General features: G+C 42.5%; 1 long non-coding RNA gene across 1 annotated transcript in view; it reads right to left on the bottom strand.

Moving 5' to 3' along the window:
* LOC122185733 overlaps nt 1–12,358 on the bottom strand; it is a 60,148-nt gene extending 47,790 nt beyond the window's left edge. The window contains exons 1-2 of the long non-coding RNA XR_006180963.1: nt 12,332–12,358; nt 5,464–5,612 (exon numbers count right to left, since the gene is read on the bottom strand). This is a non-coding gene — a long non-coding RNA (uncharacterized LOC122185733). The remainder of the gene's footprint in view (nt 1–5,463; nt 5,613–12,331) is intronic.
* Nucleotides 12,359–13,309: the final 951 nt, after the last annotated feature.

Genomic DNA, 13,309 nt, shown 5'->3' with positions numbered 1-13,309 from the left:
GTGAATATCCTCATCAGTCCCTTTCCCCCAAAAAATCTCTTTAACTCTTACAAGCTTTCCTTACACCATTGTCCTAAGACTCAGCTAAAAGCCCCTGAGAGCACATAAAGGCACAGGATTACATTTAAGCAAGCAGTAAAATGGGAATATGATCAAGGAGCTCCACTTTATGTAACCATGCCGTGCTGGGGAAGTGATTACTCAAACTGAGCCCCAAAGTGGACAAATTGCAGCCACATTATCACAGTCTTGTTCAGGTCGTGCTGAACTGTGATCTGCTTTTATGTCCATTCATCGCACGGTATTCTGATTTCCGAGCTAAAGAAACAACCCTCACCACTGGAAAGTGAATTTCAGGGTAAGTAAGGTAGGTAGAAATAAAGGGGCAAATATATCTAATACAGGAAGAGAGCTGCCTCATATCCTTCCTCTCTCTCACTCTTACACCTTGGACAAGCAGCAGTTTTGAAGATGTCGCAGTGAGGACGGTATTTAAGTGACACAATATTGATTTTAGCAGCTTGGCACCTCTCATGGAAGTGCTGGTAAACACGGCCTGTATTTGCTAGGGGAAAAGTTTCAGAGGTGACTGCTGTAAAACGTAACTCTAAGGATGGTAAAAAAGGAATAATAATACACAACTGCTTAGGGTTGTGTCAAATGTGGGAAGCAGGTGGCACAAACGGAAAAGCTGGAGAAAGGTCAAGCCTTGGAGGAATTGAGAGAGAAACTCTTCTTGCAGGCAGAGCTGATCTGAAGCGGTCTCTTGTCAGAAGCAACCAGGAAGAAAATCAAGTAAATAGCTTTAAAGGAACTGGAAGATAGAATTCATCTCATCTCATTTTAAGCATTTTAAAATGAAGTATGTAACCTGCGCTTATCATCCAGTCTTCCCGAGTAAAAAGAGAAAGAGAAAATAGAGGGCAATAAACGTTGGCTATCTGTGAAAGCACTCCAATCCAGGAGCCAGTTCAAACGTGCTCAGAGATGAGGTTGGATGAGGAAAATCCCAACCAGAATCACCATAGAACTCCCGAGAAGGTGCATTTGTCAACGTGAATTTAATGAGGTGTTTGCTTGGAGCAGCACCCCACCATCACATTGCAAGAGAGACTGCTTGGATGTGGCCCCTTGCCAACTTCAGTAAACCAGCAGAACTCTCACAAAAAAGAAATCACAAAACAAGGTGTTTTGTATGGGTTTTTTTCTTGAAAAAACAAGGAAAGATGAACGCTAATGCAATAAATGAAGAAAATACATCAACTTTGATTCCTATTTGCCTAGGTCTATAATTACCTCAGGAAAAAAAATATGATTGGGTTGTGAGATAAACAGCATTTATTCTTGATAAAAGAACAATAGTGCATTTTTGACAAGCATTTTTCAATATGCCACCTTGGTTGTTCTAGTAACAGACATTAAAAATGAAGTATGATAGAATTTCTAAGAAGATTCCAATGGTTAACAAAAGAAAACAGTGTATTTCTCTTTTTAAGAGGATCTCAGATTTCTCAGGGATAACAAGAAATTTTTAATCAGTCTCTTTGCAAATTTGCATGGGGTAATTTTTGAAAGTACAGTTTTATTCCTGGCTTAGGTATAGATGCTACTTGAGAATCAGCAAAGACGAATCAGAGGCATGTAACTGGATGGAGGCCAGCTAGCTCTACGGTGGGGTATGAGTGGGAACTGGAGGTGCAGAGAATCACAGAAAGAAAGATAGGATAAGATTCTTAGGGAGCACCAAATATTCAGCAATTTTAGAGGGAAAAAAAGCATTGCCAACGTGATTCAGGATCCAGATCTGCAAGAAAAAACATTTACTTTGTCCTTTGCCCCTTCTGCGGTGCAGCCCAGCAAAAAAGCATGTTCAGGCTTTCCTTTATGCTGTAAATTCTTCACTTATGGAAACTAGGCTTACTCAACCTTCCTAAGTCTAATTCTGATCCTAGCATTAACATGAAAATGGCATTAGCTTTCCATGTAAGCCTGGTCATGGACCCGCTCTATTCTGACAGCAGCCTGGTCTTGCATAACCCAAACTCCCTGTTAGTTCTCTATGGAACTAGATTTGTACAAAGTCCTTTTACAGATGCCCCAAATGCTGGCAGTGAAGAACTCATAATCTTGAGTTGTTTAATCCAGCCATTCCTCCTTATTTTAACTTCATATGCTAAAGCACCTGATGTATAGAAGGCATCAAATCTGCCATATCTACTCTGAGATCAGCTTCCACTGCTCTGTATCGTTTGTATTAGCTTCTCCTTGCTTTCCAGACACATTTCCACATCCCTAACACACTGACAGAGCTCTTACACACTGACACCCCAGTACAATCCCATTGCAAAGGAGCCCAGAGAAAACCTCTTATTGCATTCGGCTGCAGCCAACAGAAAAGAAACACTAGAAAGTGGAAGAACTTATGCAACAGATAAATCATAAGGAGAACATGCCCACACTTCTCATTGCACAGATCCCATACATCACCACGACTCTGCGCAGTTCCCCCAGTGGAGACAAATTTCAACTTCTAACGTACTTTCCATCTGACTCCTCCAGGATAAAAGATGAGTCGCTGTCCTGAGATATTACATTTGGATTGTAACATATTAAAAACCTCAGTGTTTTGGAACAATTTGGTTTGGAGAGCCAGTACTAATTCCATCTCTGTGGTTTGAGCTGTGCATTCTACCATCATCATGAGAAAACTCCTCTAGTCCAATTTCTATCTCACATCTCTTCTCTTCTGGCTTGTCTGGTCTTCATCAACCAGCAAAGCTGTGATCAATCTTGTAAATTTAATTTAGAGATCATCTTGCTGGCTTTGAATCAGACAAGGTTAGCTGTCTGCTTGTTGCCTACAGTCTGCTAATCTTGTATAATTCCTCCATGACCACCTGGCCGGAACAGTTGTTGGGAGCTTTGAGTGGGGAGAGCACAACGTCTCTTCTACGAAGTGCTTGGGACTTTAGTTGGACACACGCAGATGGCATCCTGGCTGCTGCTCAAACCTCCATAACTTCTGCATAAGGACAAACCCTCACATTTTTAATAAACTGGCTGCATTGCAAACATCATCTCAGCAGCATAAAGCTGGAGCTACCATTTCCAAAACTCCTCCTAGACTTCCCCACTGGTTATAAATTTCTCCTAACTGTAACACTACAAAAGTGCACTACCTCTTTGTGTATTGTGACCATTGCTGCCAATGGAGGCCAACATTCTGTCACTGAAACACTAGCAGTTCTGCAGAGGAGAGATCCATAGAGCAAGAGAATTCCTGCTATTTGCAAGTAAACAATGCACTTTCCTCTAAGAAGAACCTTTGGCATAAGCCAAGGGTTACAAACTGACCATATTATTGGCACAAATATTATTCATGCAAACTTTACTTCTGTATATTCCCTTTCTAAGGAAATACGCAACACCAGCAGGGGATAAAAAACCTTTGCTGCACGCACATCTCAGGTGGATATCTTTCATCTCCTTTCCTAATATTTCCTTTAGGCTTCGATAATTTTTATTGTTTTTTTTCTCTTTGCTCTTTCCCACGCTTGAGCAGTTCTTGGATTTGGCAGGCAGAGAGCAGCAGTTATACGACATGCATTTCTTAATGTATCAAAACACATCCCTTTGATTCATTTTTTAAAAAAAGCAAACTGTTCACTCAAGGTTAATAACTTTTCCACTCCACCTGGGCATAAGAGATTTCCAGATGTTGCTGGGAATTTTTAAACAACGCTCGTACCTTCAGAAATGAGCTGGGCAAAATCTGCTTTCCAGCCACCCCTCAGACCAAGGCGAATGACTGGCCTCTCTGAGAGCTGGCCCAGAGGCTTGTTGATTGCTGCCATTTTGACATATTTAATAGAAGTCCTGTGATGTCATGAGAGCTGCGCGAGCTCCACAGCAGCTATCCCAACAATTCCTATTAGTAACGAAGCATCACACATAACAGGAAATATGCTGAAACCAAACACTGACCTTGGACAACAAACACGTAACATTCACCTCAGCAATTCTTTATATTTGTACATTCAAGACTACAAGATGAAACTGTGTCCAGGAAAAAGCCTATGTGTGGGCATTTGATAGGGATAACATATGTGCTCTTTGCTGGGTGTAACAATCAGAAAGGTCAGCGTGATGGAAGGGTGATACAGGAGTGTAGTATCAAAGGGACTAGTGTGAATGGAATGGTGTGGCAAAGGAAAACTGCTCACCCATCTCCAAAGATCTGGGCTCAACAAGGAAAACTCCACAAGGGAGGGATCTTCAACCAGAGATCCTTCCCCAGTGGCTGTCAGCCTTTAACTGAGGTCTAAGAGAGGTGCAGCCAGGCTCCACCCCAATTGCACAGCTGAATTGCCTTCACCTGTGCTCTCAAGGCTGACCAGGTCCTTTCCCCAGGTGCTCAATCAGTGGCTCAGGCTGTGACTCAACAGTTACCATAGACTGGGTGACCACCTGAGATAGCCCCTATGAAGATAACATCAGGGAGGGAGGGAATTAACACTCTGATCAGCTCTGACCATCCAGGACTCAACCAGGATGTGGATCAGAGCAGTGAACACTGCTGCTTTGCCAGATGAGAGGAACCAGGTGATTTGCAAGCAGTTCACGCATTCACTTTAATCATTCATATAAACTGAGTCACGTCATCACTAGACTTTAATCAGGCTCTCTAGAACACATTTAGTGTACAGAAGACTCAAACCTTCATAATAATGACATTTTACGCATAGGCAGCATTAACTTCTCTTTCCATTTCTTCAGTATTCCAAATATTAGAGCCATCTCTGGCTCAAGCGCCTTCCTTATCCATCAGACCCCACTACTCACAAGACCAAAAATCTTCCCTAGCTTCAAAACAAATACCACAAAACAAGCAAAGCTTGGCATCAAAATGGGAGGAAGGATGAAGTTCTCCTTAAGACCATGCAGCTGAAAGATAGAATGCTTCCATGGAAAAAAAAAAAAAAGAAAAAGAAACAACCTGTTTGCAAAATAAATATGATTTGGCCAGTTTCACAAAGGCAATTGTCTGACTGAAGAGCCAACTGAAGTACCACTGAAATACAAGAAATGCAAGAAAAGGCCCAACAAATGGTAATCTCTCCCATTGCTCATCCCCACCTAATACACAGAATTAACATATAGCTTCCTCTCACTCTAAATCAGTCGAACAAAACAAAGACAGCATTTCAAAATCTGCTAGGTAAAATAGACCATCTTTTGTTCTGCATGTGTCCATACCAAAAACATATCTCAGCTTGTTTTAAGATTTGATTCTTTTTTTTTTCCTTCAGATTTATGGTTACAAAAAAAATAATAAAAACAAGCAAGGGAAAATATGTTGATTTATCATTTCCAGCATGGATTTCCCTGGGATCTCTGCATCTACTTTTCACAGGCACTGTATGTTTCTAAGAAGGATTTGAATGTGGAAAGAAGGAGACTTACCAGGTGGTGCTGGAGGAAGAATCCCATGGGCAGGAGAAGGGTTGCAGAGCTGCAGAGACAGCAGACAAACTCTGAGCCTTGCTAGAGTGGAGAGGAGCACTTGAGGAACTCTGGTCAATGGCATCAGGGAGAGGAAAAGGATGGAGGGCCTAGAAAGGAAGAGCAGGACATTGCTGTTAAATAACCAATAGATACTGCAGATACAAAGGCACGAGCCAGAGTCTCAGCTGAGCAGGTTAAATTGGTACCTTTATATGTTTTTAGCCCAGGTTCCCAATGAAAGCAGCAGCTGAGCACATGCAGATTAGTAACCCCTCTTGATTTCTTTATCAGGAAAGAAAACAAGAGTGTCGCTGTCTGGGAACAGCTTAAACCTTTCAGAGATCTTACCAAAATCATACTATTTTTCCCCAGCTCCACCTCAGCTCACCAGCAGATGCTGTCACCCACATGACAACAGGAGCAACAGCTGAAAAGTGGCAGCAAATTGGCAAGGAGGGCCACAACGCCCTGCCCAGAAACCTGAAAGCAGTGTTCATCACTACACGTTATCCAGCCACACCGAATTGCAATGCGTGCTTATGTGGGTAATACAGAGGGAGAGGGAAGAACAGAAACTACTTGCCTGAAAGGCACTTCACATGGAAGCACCATCTTGAAATTAATTCCTATTAATTTTTAAAGTGGAATTTTAAATAGGCTTGTAATTTTTTAAAAAGTCTGGCACAAGTCTGCCTCTTGCCAGTCCCAGCATTTAGAAACTTTCACCTATGGAAAAATCCTATTTTCAGTAGCAGGGCTGACAGCATTGAAGCTGAATAAGGAGAAATTTAAATTAGTCAGAAAACCATCACGTTTAGATGAGAACAATGTCCTCCCAGGAAGCAGCATTTAAACTGCCTCTGAGATTTCTGGAGGAAGGACATCGCTCAGCATTGCTCTTTATACAAAAGTCAATAGCCTGAAGAAAGATGGATTGTTTTTCATAGCATCCGTAAGAGCTTGAATCAGAAAGTATCATATTGTCAGGGCATCTGAGGTTAAGCTCCCAGTTTTTGGTTGCTTCTCTATCCTATTTCGAGCAGCTGGGAAATCTGGATGAGGAACAGAGGTGGCGGTGTGAAAGCACAAAAGGCGCAGAGCAAAAGGGAGCGAAGCACATTGCCCCATGCATGGGAACCACAGCCTTACAAAGAAACAGCTGCAGTCAGAAATCTGCACACAGCCATGAGTTCTGCAGGGAACACAGCCTGCCTTAAGGCAAAACTCCAAGAAACAAACCACAGCAAGGACGCTGTTTCCACCTCTTCATGCCACTCATCCCAACCTTTGGTTGCCCTCAAAGGAAGCACCAGAGGCTTCATTTTAGCAACACCACAAGCAAACAACACAAGTAGCACAGCAGTTCTAAGCAGTTGTCCTGTGAGAGAGCTGGGCCAGCCCAAGAGCAAAATGGTACATGGAGCCAGAGGGATGCTGGGCACAACATGCGGTGCAGTGGATCTGCAGTACCAACAGGGCTACATATAAGAGCTCGCATCCTTCATTTGTTTATATTTTTACACCTAGAGTTACCAAATGTAATTGTTTGTCCTGTTACAGGAAGACAGACAGCCCAGCTGGTGTCTTTCTGGAGAATCTATATTGCCAAGAGAGTAAGCTGTGTACAGACCTACTGAGATGCTGGTAAAATGAATCACCCCCATCTCTTTGTAGCCCAAATAAGCAATGATGATTCATAGGTTAGAAGGGACCTTAAAGGTCATCTAGTCCCAGCACCCCCCCTTGGATGACCCCACACACTATCCAAGCCACAAAAACCTCTGTCATATGAACCAACACAACTGGTATTTCTAGTAACAGATCAAAGTATTTATTTTGTCAGAAACAATTTCCTCAATTTTTACTCTCCAAAGAGATGCTTAAAGTGCCTGTAAATGTTTTTGTGATAGGGAGATGAAGTTGTCACTGGGATAAGGGACAAAAAATAATTAGTGTAGAGTGAAACCCCCTTGGAGCAGTAATAAATCTTCAAGTGATTAATTAAACATACTCCAAAAAAATTCCATTTCTACCGCTTCTGCCTTTGTGAACAATCACAAATGGAAGTCCACTGAAGTGCAACAAAGGAGATATATTCCCTGTTGTACACCGAGGGATGCTGAGGCACAGAGATGCTCATCATCACATCTGGTGCCTGTGTTCTGCCTTCCTCTTTGTTCATAGAGAAAGGAGTCAGGAAAGCCCTTACCCCCCTGGGTAAGCACAGAAGCAGTGAGATCATGCTCTGAGCACAGCCTGGAGCCCTGTGGGAGAGCAGAGGAATCCTCCTGACATCTGCATTGCTGGCAGCAGCTGGGGACAAAGCTCTAGATGTGATAGCACAAAAAAAAAAAATTAAAAATAAAATCAGCACAGGTGTGTTCATTGCCCTGGAACACCCTGGGGATATGGCATTTCTGGAGAAACAAGTCCTCTGCTTCCAATTTGCATGTTGACTTCAGGCTGCCAGATAGCTTGGGAGCAGTTTGCAGATATGATTACCCGGGACTCGGCCCTTCTGAAAGTCTCCATAGGTGACATCAAAAAAAATCTTCATTCAAACATATTGCATATTTTTAAATGTAAAGGAATGGTAATTTTTTTTTATTATTTTTTTTTTTTTTTTTAAATATGCCATCAAAATCCCTGGGTGGAAAAGGCTTTTCTTTTAAAAGGAGCAAAATCCTCTGCATAGAGATTAATTTTATTCAATGAGAGCAGAAGCAGGCCTCGGTGCAACACTGCTGATCGAGTAACTATAGGATAACAGTAATTCACCTGTAATTCTGTAAAAAGCAATCCTTTAACCAATGTGAACAGTACTAAGGCCATCCAAAACCAACTTAAATTAGGAACAATTTCTTCTCTGGAGAAGCAGTGATGCAGTGGCACTGCTGCCCAGGGAAGTGGGGGGTCACCATCCCTGGGGGTGGTCCAGAACCATGGAAACGTGGCACTGATGGATGCTGTCAGTGGGCATGGAGAGGGCAGGCAGGGGTTGGATTCAAGGATCTCTGAGTTCTTTTCCAACCTTAATGATTCTGTGACTCTATGAAATATCCTCCAAATCCTCATGCCCAATACATCCTCCTGGCTAAACACAACTTCAGTAACTAGAGTCATGCAACAGGAACTGCCAGTTAAGAAGCTAAACCAGGTAAGTAGATGCTAACATCTGTTCCTCATCAATTGGTTTTGGATTGCTCTAAAAAGTCCACCTGTGACTGCTGGCAGTAAATTGCTATGGCCCGTGAAAATAATCCAAGGAAGACATGAAACAATAGCAGAGTTAAAAAAAAAAAAAAAAAGTCACTGAATAGAAAGTTGCACATCTCAATCAACCTCACAAAATTCATTTTCCTCTATTCTAGGAGGAATTTTCTATGGCCATGCCTTGTTCTAGCAACTATTCAGCATCACATGCATGCTTATTCTTAAAAAACTCTGAACAAATCGTTCAGCTGAAAATGATTTCCCCTGAGGAGGGAAGAGAACAAACACGTGCCAGATGCTTCTGGAAGGCAGACAGTCACTGCAAGGCTGAGAACAGCACAGGGACTGAGATGGGGCACAATTACCAGCGCTACCTTAGATTAATTTTCATTCTGCTTTCCTATCAGGCTCATTGCTGCGAAAACAAAAGGGATGAGATCCAATGAAAGCACTTTGCATGAGGAGAGGATAGGATGGCAGAACAAGGTTAAAACACACACAAGTTTCAATGTTTCAATTCATTTTTGCTCCGTTTCAGAACTTGTGCATACCTGTGGGTTTGCATGAGACTTTCTGGCTGTTGAGCTGAAAACACCAGCGCTACTTCTTTTATAATCTGCTCAGTGAGAGTTCAGCAACCTTTCCATCTCTACGCATTGGCTTTGGGAAAACTATTTGCACAAAACTGATTTTTGTGCTTTGGCAACCGTATACCAGTTCTAATGAAGAACATTGGATCTTTTTGGAATTTGCACTTTGGATCACTGTTATTTTTCTTTTTTAAATAGTTGTTACTTTGGATCACTGACATCCCATTCCAATTTATGCAACTTCCACTTTTCTGTTTTCACGTGGGCACGTTGTGATATCAAGCCACAAACAGCCCTCCTGTTGAAGATGAACATTTGGGGCAAAACATGAGGTTGGGTTAAAATGTTGGTTTCCTGTATACCAAAATTACAATGAAACAAATTCACATTTGGAAATACCAAAGACTAAAAGGAAAAAACAAGGACGGACCTCTAAAACATCTGATTTTCTACCAAGAAAACAACCAGAAAATGTTTTGTAAGAATTTGGAGAGAAAAAGGAGAAGTCACCAACGCAGCTTATGGCAAAAAGAATCACTGAAATCATCCCCTCCCACCTGGTACTTGGTGGTAGAGGTGGAATGTATGGCAGGCAGTGATGGCCGTGGATTTATGGATCGATTATGGGCCTTTTTGTGCCTCAGTCACCGTAGTCGAGAAATGGTAAGAAAACACACCGTCTGTTCCCTGGTGCCACTTCAGTATCACAGTGACTGCATTTAGATTCCTTGGATATACGCCAGTTCCTTGGAGCCTCACTCACCTGCTCCCGACAGCAAAATGTTTACTGATAATAATTACAGCTGGGATTAGCAGAGGTTTCTCGGGAATCCGGATGCCCATGGGAACATGCAGCACCGCAACTCTCCACCTATGGGTTTTACTCCAACTCTGATTGATTTCTTCCCTCCCCCCCCAGCAGCGTTTCAAGCTCACACGTGCAGAACAGCAAGAACACTTACAGGGGCAGCATCCTCACGTCGGCTACAGGCAGAGAATCCCGTTGTGACAGCAAATGTGCCCGTTCCAAAAAGCATTATTTCCATTCTGGTAGATACCTTTAAGCGGGGGCACTTTTCCAGCTTACCAAACGAACGGATAAATCGAGTGCTGGATCAACAGAAGAGCGTGGGGAGAGGGAAAGAGAGGGCTGGAAGGAGCCGGATCGTTCACCCCAGCTGCCGAGGAGAACAAAACCCTTCGCTGGTGCGCAGGAACGATTTGCTTCCACTTCCCCGGCTCTCGGAGGGCAGGAGAGGGATGAGATCCTCTCTCTTTGTTCTTTACTGCTTGGGGCATTTGCATAAAAAGAGGCTCTTTGTTATTTAAACACTCATCTGCTCCCAGCGCTTACCCTCATTTTCAAGTTATGATCCTCTATTAGCAATGTGTCAATCACGCTGCTACGGGGGTGGCCTGAAGGTTAGACTGCAAGAGCTCAGCTTCAGGGCTTCCCGTGCATGAGGATGCACAGCCTCGAAGCTTCTCATTTTCCAGCAGGTGGGTCCGAAGGTTGGCAGCGGTGTTGGTGCAAGACATTGAACTGGGAGTGCCATTGCTTCATTATTCAGCCCGGAAAGAGCCGAGGAGCACTGCAGGCTGAATCTGAAATTGCCTCCTCCAGCACAAGCAAGAGATGAGCATCATTCTTCTCCCATGCAAACACAAAGAGGAGCAACTCTTGAGATCAGTGCCATGAAGTCAGTGCAAGGCACGGTTAGACCAAATGGTGCCAGAAAGCTGAACGAGCTTCTAAAACCTGGTGAATATTTATTCTGTATCTCATGTAGGAACACTGAGCAAATTTGGCTTTCCATATATACCAGAAGCAAACTGAGTGCTGCTACGAGGAGATGAAATGGCTTTGTTACCACATCCAGGATTCCTTTGTTCAAATATGGAAAGAATAGGAAGCTAAATTAAATGCTTTAGTAATCACAAAGTAATTAAATGTCAATTGCTCATTGCAACATGGAGTGCAATAATAGACTCAATATGAACGTCTGAATTTGCAATTGCACCTGTTCTGATCCTTAAGGTATTTTCTGTTAAGCTTTTGTGAAAATGTGGCAATTTCCTGCATAACTCCCCACATTAAAAAGTGCCAGTATTTCAATATCCTTTACCAAACTCATTCTATGATCCATGGTTTTAAGTTACTATTGTAGTATTGTCTGATCCATCTTATTTCTGAAAACAAAAAACCTTTCCAGAAGCTTTTGTGTCACTCAAAATGTTGCAGAAATTTGCATCAGAATCAGATTCTGCTGATTCAGTGTTTGAAGTTCTTCATGAAATTACTGCCATTACTTAAAATTTTATCAGTGCTATGTGGTGATAGATGGACAGGATGATCTTAGAGGTCTTTTCCAGCCCTGATGATTGTTTGATTCTACTTTGGCATTTTAGGGCATTTAAAAAATCCCCGCCTGCACACAACTACAGATCCAAACTTTGAGTTGGATCCAAACTTGGTGTTTGGATCACCCCAGAGAAGGCTGAGCTTCTCTGTTTTTAAACACAGCCCATGGCACCAATAACATCAAGCTTCATCTGATAGGGCACATTAGTGCCTCCAACTTCAGTTGTAGATAGAGGTCCTTTAACAAGGTCTCAGCCTGGCCTGTGTCCCCAGCCAATCCAAAGCAGAGGTTGTCCTTGGCATGAGCTTGAACAAGACGGAGAAAAATGGTTCAGAGGCACCAGTCCTGAAGAAAACCTGCCTGTTTTTGTACTTTTTAAACATTGCTTCAAGTCCAAAGCAATTTTACCCATCTTAAGTCCTGGTACATTTGCCATTTGTGAGGACTTACCCCCATTTTCAAGTGGGGTACCAAAAACATACGATCAGAAGGAACTAATAAGACAAAAAAGCACTTGATGGATTTGACAGAATCTAAATGTGTCACAACATGATGGAAAGCACAGCAATGACAGCAGAGCAGCAACATCTAAGGCAGCAGTCAGGATTTGCTCAAACACATCAGCTAAAGGCACAGGAATAAAGGAAAGAAGCTGCTTACCTTTGGAAGGCCTCAGGTACACAAGGAGCTCCAACAAGATCCCTTCACCTCCACTGCCAACACTTAAATGAGGTCTGGGAAGGGGTGAATCCTGGCTCCACCCCTTCCAGTCACTCAGGAGCACTGCGTACACCTGAGCTCCCCTGTGTTGGCCCTGCCTTCCCACCAGGTGCTCAATCACTGGTTTAAGCTGGGAATTAGCATTTCCATTACAGCTATGATTTTTGATTCACTATCAGCTGATCTAAACATTGTTCACTGCCTCTGAAATACCAAGCAAACCATGAAATTAGAACCCTGCCTGTGCCTTGCCTTTAGTACTCTGAAGAAATCAAAGAGTTCCTACAAAGGCTTAATTCCTTACTGATAAATGGAAATGGCTTTTTTGCAAAAATTCTTGTTTGAAAAAAAAAAAAGCTGCATTTGTTATGAAAAAAATTGTATAGCCATTGTGATTTAGCTAAATATATACTGACTCATAAAAGGTACAAGGTTGGCATTATTTCTCCAGAAGTTGAACATTTTTGTCTCAGGAAAAAAAAAAAAAAATAAAAATAAAAAATCTAAGAACATCTTGATCCAAAAGGTAGTTCTAAAGGATTCTGGAATTTAAGAGTCACATAACAGCAGTAAATTTCCAATGGCAAGAAAGTGCCTGAAAGGGAAGCATGTAATATAGCTGTATTTTCCATTGTTTGACCCTGGACAGACACAGTCCTTCCTTCTGACAGCACAGCTCACACACTGCTATCAGCCCTGCCTGTTTCTGTGTTCTCTCTGGCCCAGTAAGGGAGAACATGTCCCTGCTGTCATACAACATTGCTCCATCCTCCTGCATCTTACTTCACATGGGAGCCCCATCCTGAGTTCCACAGCTATCCAGGGCTGCTCTTTCAGCCTCTCCTGAGTCCCTGCTGTAGAAGCTGATGGGAGCTATATATCTGCTGTAGAAAAGGCTTCAAAACCAGCAGGATCAAG

The sequence above is a fragment of the Lagopus leucura genome, unplaced genomic scaffold (assembly GCF_019238085.1).
Source record: "Lagopus leucura isolate 7727_CA_CO unplaced genomic scaffold, USGS_WTPT01 Super-Scaffold_100030, whole genome shotgun sequence".
Classification (NCBI taxonomy): domain Eukaryota; kingdom Metazoa; phylum Chordata; class Aves; order Galliformes; family Phasianidae; genus Lagopus; species Lagopus leucura.
This window is presented reverse-complemented; position numbering and strand designations above follow the sequence as displayed.